The 7,327-nt window shown below is 46.7% G+C and overlaps 1 protein-coding gene across 1 annotated transcript in view; it reads right to left on the bottom strand.

Annotated features, from left to right (window-relative positions):
• The window catches only part of esrrg.L (estrogen related receptor gamma L homeolog), a 460,320-nt gene extending 454,153 nt beyond the window's left edge, over positions 1 to 6,167 (bottom strand). The window contains exon 1 of the mRNA XM_041562543.1: positions 5,688 to 6,167. The gene's annotated coding sequence lies outside the window, so the exon portion shown is untranslated. The remainder of the gene's footprint in view (positions 1 to 5,687) is intronic.
• Between the last annotated feature and the right edge of the window lie 1,160 nt (positions 6,168 to 7,327).

The raw sequence follows: 7,327 nt of genomic DNA on the forward strand, positions 1-7,327 counted from the left end.
GGGGGGCTGGCCACCAATTTATTTTTATCATGTGGGGTCCTAGCCACCAATATTTTTTAATGGGGGGGCCCTGGCCACAAATGTTTTTTTATGGGGGGCCCTGACAACCAATATCTTTATATCTTTTATTAACATGTGGGAACCCTAGCCATCAATTTTTTTTTGTTTTTTTACTGTGTGGTGGGCGGACCTGTAGGTGGGGCTTGCGGTGGGCGCAGCCCAGGGGGCCCAGGAAATTTTGACGTACGGGGCCCTGCGATTTCTGATGGCAGTCCTGAAGACACATGACCCAAACACCTGTGGCCAGTTATCACCTGTTGAATAGAACCTGTTGATCCTCGATGTAAAGCCAGCTTCCCCCACCCAGTGGTCTTAATCTCCAACACTAAATGACCTTCATACAAATTGTGGTGACTCCACGTTAACAGGGCATGGAAAGAGTAGCTGACCAAGCATGATGACCATCTGAAATATGGCATTGCCAGGAGGGGGCCTGCAGCTTAATAGTCACATTGGCAATTTGGATAACTTGGGAGTAATCTCAAGAATCTCAAGAAGCTAAGATACATCAGTGACATCCTATTGGTTCATTGGTTGGCCCCAGCTCCTGCCTTTTTACAACTAACGATTGCTGAAATGTCCCCTAAAACATCTAATTATCTCCAGGCCTCATCTATAACCCAAACCATTAAGGGTAGGGTTTAGAAATTAGGGATTAGATTTATTTTGCCACCACATCAAGAAACAGCATTTACATCATCCACAGTTTATAAAGCAAAATTGTGCAACAACACCTGGCTGAAATATGATAAAAATCATAATCAGGAATAATCCAAAAATTAGATCTTCAACCTGCTCTTCTGAATCAGTAAGCAGTTTATAGCACCAATGACTAAGAACTGGATATCATTCACGCACTTGGGGTAAATATTTTGGCCCATAGACCATTGATCTGATCACCTAAGCATTACTGGTTTGTGATGATCCACCCCCTTCAACTTAACCCACCAACCCCATGAAGCCATTGGCTGACAGTGTTTTTCATTTTGAGCAATTATATACAGGTATAGGACCTCTTATCCAGAATGTTCCAGATAAGGGGTCTTTCTGTAATTTGGATCTCCATACCTTTGGTCGACTTAAAAATCATTTAAACATTAAATAACCCTAATACGATTCTTATACTTCCATTAAGGACTGATTATATCTTAGGTTGGATCAAGAACAAGCTACTGTTTTATTATTACAGACAAAAAGGAAATCTTTTTAAAAATGTAAATTATTTGATTAAAATGGAGTCTATGGGAGACCTCATTCCTGTAATTCTGAGCTTTCTGGATAATGGATCCCATACCTGTATACTGTATGTTGTGGCTATATCAGTCTGCCCTGATGAATCAAGCACAAATTCATCTATTGTCTGGACTTGCCTCAACCCTGAACATGGTAGTAATTCCAGATTTACACAGTTTTAAAGGAACAGTAACACCAAAAACTGTTTTAAGTGTTTTAAAGTAATGAAAATATCATGTACTGTTGCCCTGCACTGGTAAAACTGATCTGTTTGCTTCAGAAACACTACTATAGTTCATATAAACAAGCTGCTGCGTAGCAATGGCGGAAATTGAAAAACGGCTATATGGCACAGGTTAACTAATGGATAACAGATAACACCATTATGTTCTACAGAGCTTATCTGCTATCTTCTGTGTAACATGAGCCTTTTCTCCTTTGAATGGCTGCCCCCATTGCTACACAGCAGCTTATTTATATAAACTATAGTAGTGTTTCTGAAGCAAACACAGCAGTTTTACTAGTGCAGGGCAACACGGAATTATATTTTTATTACTTTAATACAATTTATTTTTTGATGTTACTGGTCCTTTAACACCACCCACCTGACGTGACACAATCCCCATTCTGCAAATGTTAACCACAACTTGCATTAATATATACCGTTATTTTGACACAGGTGCAATAAAAAAAATAGGTGCAAAGACCCATTTAGGGTGGTGGCACATGGGGAGATTAGATGCCTGCGACAAATCTTCGCTACTGTGGGCGACTAATCTCCCAGGAATGCCTTCCTATTGGCAAGAATGTGAATCGCCGGCGGGATGGCACAAGCATTGCTTCGGTTTTCCAAAGTCGCCCAAAGTTGCCTCACTAGGAAACATTAGGTGACTTCGGGAAAACCAAAGGGACACGTATGCCTTCCCACCAGAGATTCACATTCTTGCTGGTGGGAAGGCATTCCTGGGAGATTAGTCGCCTGCAGTAGCGAAGATTTATCGCGGACAACCGTGTGCCATCTACCGTGTGCCGCCACCCTTTAGAATGGGGCATAAAAGTTGTCCCTCACTCTGAATGCAGCACTGTATGCACTGGTTTCACTCTGTATCTTGCACATCTTATTCTGCTGCAATGGGCACAATACATACACACCTGTCACTACTACAAACCAGAGTCTGGGGCCCTAAATTTTCCAACGCCTGCGCCCATAGCATTGCTACTTCCCTTCCCAGCATTATATCATTCTGCTGTAGCTCTTTATTAATAGCATGATGATGTGATATTAAACTGCATGGCACAATACAATGAGCAATACATACTGATCTTTAGAAGCACATTCTGTGTGTACTATTGCCATCGGATTCACCAGTGTGCTTATGTTGTCAATGAATTTTATTTACCTTGGATAACAATTCATACTGTTTGCTCATCGTTGTAATCATCATATACAGTATATCCAAATATCACAGTGTTGCTTGACAGGGTTGAACTTACAGCCTAACTAAACTGCAACAATAAACCGAGAAGTAACTTGTTTATTAACAGTAGGAAAATATAAAACAATATAATTTTAGATTGTATCTTGAATTTTATATAGTTTCAGAGCACAAATAAGCACTCACTCCAAATCTCCCCCTAACTGACCTTCAGGCTGGGCCCCCTTAGCTCATAACAAGGTTACAGATATATAGAAACATTGGGGTAACAGTCACCCTGTTATAGTTCCAGGGGTACCCAGGACACAAATAAACACTCACCCCAAATCCCCCCTAACTGGCCTTCAGGCTGGGCCCCCTTAGCTCATAACAAGGTTACAGATATATAGAAACATTGGGGTAACAGTCACCCTGCTATAGTTCCAGGGGTACCCAGGGCACAAATAAGCACTCACCCCAAATCTCCCCCTAACTGGCCTTCAGACTGGGCCCCCTTGGCGCATAACAAGGTTACAGATATTTAGAAACATTGGGGTAACAGTCACCCTGCTATAGTTCCAGGGGTACCCAGGGCACAAATAAGCACTCACCCCAAATCTCCCCCTAACTGGCCTTCAGGCTGGGCCCCTTAGCTCATAACAAGGTTACAGATATATAGAAACATTGGGGTAACAGTCACCCTGCTATAGTTCCAGGGGTACCCAGGGCACAAATAAGCACTCACCCCAAATCCCCCCCTAACTGACCTTCAGACTGGGCCCCCTTAGCTCATAACAAGGTTACAGATATATAGAAACATTGGGGTGTCACCCTGCTATAGTTCCAGGGGTACCCAGGGTACAAATAAAGACGGACTCTAGTAGTGCTTAATGGCCCCTCTATGGCAGAAGTTCCCAAACTCTGTGGCTGCCCAGAGAGGGTGATTGAATTGGCAGCTCCCCAGTTTCGCTACCTCTCCCCGACCTTCCCCACCACAACCCCAAATCCAGTCACTTTACTGGACACACTAGATCCCGTTCTACAGCAAACAGGTAGCAAATCTACATTGTAACTAAATGTACCAAAAACACTAAATTGAGACACATCAGGATCCCACCAGGGCTGTTAGGTACAATCTTATTTTAGGTTATCGCAGACAATCTGTAATTCAGTGAGAAAGGCAATTAGTTTAGGAAAGAGAGACAGGGTTAATATCACTCATTACTATTATACAAAGGTGGGGGCTGAATCTCTGCGGGTGCCTAAGAGAATGCTGGTAAAATAAATAATAACATTGTTAATACAAGAATGTCCCCCCCCCCTCCACCTGTAGTTGAACTTTGACTACCATAACCCCTTGATAGCCAAAATCCCAGGGAATGCTGGGAATTGTAGTTTATGAAGGTTACAGGTTGGACATGACTAAAGTCTCCTGCTCCAAATGAGTTGCCCTAAATCCAGTGACCTGTCTGGGTCCTTCAGCCTGGGATGTTGCCTACGGGAGTTGCAGTTTCCTAGTTTAAAGACTGGAGGCTCCTGCTGTTTGATAACTAGTCAAGCCCATTGTGTGCCCTGATGCTTCCCAATATCACTGCTCTATACAAGGCTCTATACTGACGACCCACTGACTCCCCTCTGAAGTTTGGCCAATACTAATGAAATGAAATATTAAGGGGACCCAAGCCGACTCTCTTTTATCCTGAAATTCTCAGCCCTCTTTCCCAAACTCCCCGGAACAATACGTTCAACTCTTGATTTCAAACGTAACCCCCACCCAGTAACCCCCACTCCCTGCTTGTACTCGGACTCCAGACCCCCCAAGCAGCTTGTCTGGTGTTTTACCATCTGTGGGAATATTTCCACTTCTGCCTATAATGTACTAAAGCCTCCCATATCCAGATGAGACTTGTAGTTCAGGAAGTTAAAGGATGGAGACCTTGCTTTGCCCTGAGACAGAAGAATGACTACACAACATTGTACAGTGCCAAGCCATCCCATTGCCATCCTATCCTTTCCCATTCCTATCCAATTCTCATCCTATCCAATTCTCATCCTATCCCCATCCCATGTGGGTGTTGCACTAGGGTTACCCTCTATTTAAACGAGAAGCTATTAATGTCCCCCCCTCTCCCAAGGGACAAGTGTCTCCCTACTCCCCCAAGGGATAAGTTCAGGCTAAGGTCAGTGTGACCCTCTATAACCCTAGAACTCCCAGCTGCCTGCTCATTGCTACTCCCCGCACTCACCCTACTGACAGTTGCCCTTCACATATTTCTAATGTAAGCTGCCCAAGTGCAAGTCTTGACCCAGTTGTGCATGCTGGGAGTTGTGTGAGTGCAGCTAGAGATGTTGGGAGTTGTATGACTGCAGCTGTGCATGCTGGGAGTTGTGTGAGTGTGGTTGGAGAGTCTGGGGGTTATGTGAGTGCAGCTGTGCATGATGGGAGTCGTGTGAGTGCAGCTAGAGATCCTGGGAGTTGTGTGAGTGCAGTTGGAGATGCTGGGAGTTGTGTGAGTGCAGCTAGAGATGCTGGGAGTTGTGTGAGTGCAGCTAGAGATGCTGGGAGTTGTGTGAGTGCAGCTAGAGATGCTGGGAGTTGTGTGAGTGCAGCTAGAGATGCTGGGAGTTGTGTGAGTGCAGCTAGAGATGCTGGGAGTTGTGTGAGTGCAGCTAGAGATGCTGGGAGTTGTGTGAGTGCAGCTAGAGATGCTGGGAGTTGTGTGAGTGCAGCTAGAGATGCTGGGAGTTGTGTGAGTGCAGCTAGAGATGCTGGGAGTTGTGTGAGTGCAGCTAGAGATGCTGGGAGTTGTGTGAGTGCAGCTAGAGATGCTGGGAGTTGTGTGAGTGCAGCTAGAGATGCTGGGAGTTGTGTGAGTGCAGCTAGAGATGCTGGGAGTTGTGTGGGTGCAGCTGGGAGTTGACGTATAAAGCAGAGAGGGTCGCAGGGGTCGGGTGTGAGGAGCAGCAGTGTGACGGTACCTGGTGGAGGCTGCAGGCAGGAGCGCGGAGTCACAGGCTGGAGTCCCAGTGAGACAAGAGGCAGCGGCGGGGAAGTCACACACAACAGCCACTCGCTCCCCTCCCGCCGGCTCCCGCGACCTCTGTCAGGGGGGGGGGGGATGATGTCTCCTCGTTGGTTGGCACTTGGCAGGGGCACGGGGCTCTCCGGCTCGGGGAAGGTTGTGACTGGCGGGGCGAGGAGCCCAGGGATGTAGCGCGGCTTCCCGTGGGATGTGAGGGACCCGGTGAGGAGAAGAGACCCGGAGCCCCCGCTGCTGCAGATGGCACCTCCCTGCTCGAGTTTTGGTAGCGCCGGGCCGCTCTGAGCTGCTCAGTCAGTGGGAAGGTGCCAGGGCTGTGGGGGGAGCTGGGGGGCCACTCGCTGCCTCGCTGTGTCGTTATCAGTCTCGTGCAGCCTCCCTCCTGCCTCGTCTTTCATTTTACCTTCAGGGTGACATTGAGTGGCAGCAGCAGCCTCTGTGTTGGGCACCGGTGCCACCTGGGACGGATCTCCTCACAGTTACTGCTGCTGCTGCTGCTGCTTCTTTGTCGCTCACTGACGCTCAATGTGACCCAGCAGTGCCCCTGTCACTCCTCACAGCCCTCTCATTGCCACTCACTGGGGACCTCAGCTGCTGCACAACCTCTTGCTCCTCCATTCCTGGAACTTTCACCACATCCCACACCAGGGAACCCACATTTCCTAAACAAGGTCCCAATGTATTTATTAGCTAATTATTATTGATGTCCGTCACTAAGTGGCCTCACCTGGTTTCAGCAAAGAAATCCATGTGACTGGACCAAACTGGGCCACCAGTAGCCCACTCCCTTCCAAACATGAGTCAACTCACAGGTTCACTTGGTATAACTGGTCAGATAGATAACTCCAGCTGCTGCAGAACCTCTTGCTCCACCATTCGCTGGAACTTTGACCAGATCCTACAACTGGGAACCCACATTTCCTAAACCAGGTTCCAATGTGCTCAGACATTACTATTAACAGTCAGTGGCAGCACCTGGTTTCAGAAAAAATTCTGTGTGACTGGGCCAAACTAGACCACCAGCAGCCCTCTCCCTTCCAAACATGAGTCCACTCACAGGTTCACTTGGTATAACTGCTCAAACCCAGCTGCTGCAGAACCTCTTCCTCAGCCACCCCTGATAAATTTTAACTCATTGGCCAAAATCAAGTTCTGACATCCAACTGCTAAATATGACTTAACATCCCTCAGCCAATATAAAGGTTCAACTAGGTGCCCTGAACTGCAGCAGATCCTCTCGTGGTGCCCTTATTCAGGACTAGTGATGGGCGAATAAATTCGGCAGTTGCAAATCCACTGCGAATTTCCGCGTTTCGCACGGGCAAATAAATTTGCATCAACTCCTGCGAAAATTCGCTGGCGTAAAAAATATTTGGACACGCATTGGAAAAGCCTTTTCCATCAAAACCGTCGCACGGCAACACTATTTGGATGCCCATTGACTTTAACGCCAGCGTCAAAACTGACGCACGTGTCAAAATTTAAGTTTTGCAAATTTCACTGGAAATTCGCACATTTTTCGGCAAACTGGGACAAAATAGCCCATCACTATTCGGGGCACTTCATGTTATTTCAGCT

Source organism: Xenopus laevis, chromosome 5L, assembly GCF_017654675.1.
Source record: "Xenopus laevis strain J_2021 chromosome 5L, Xenopus_laevis_v10.1, whole genome shotgun sequence".
NCBI classification, from domain to species: Eukaryota; Metazoa; Chordata; class Amphibia; order Anura; family Pipidae; genus Xenopus; species Xenopus laevis.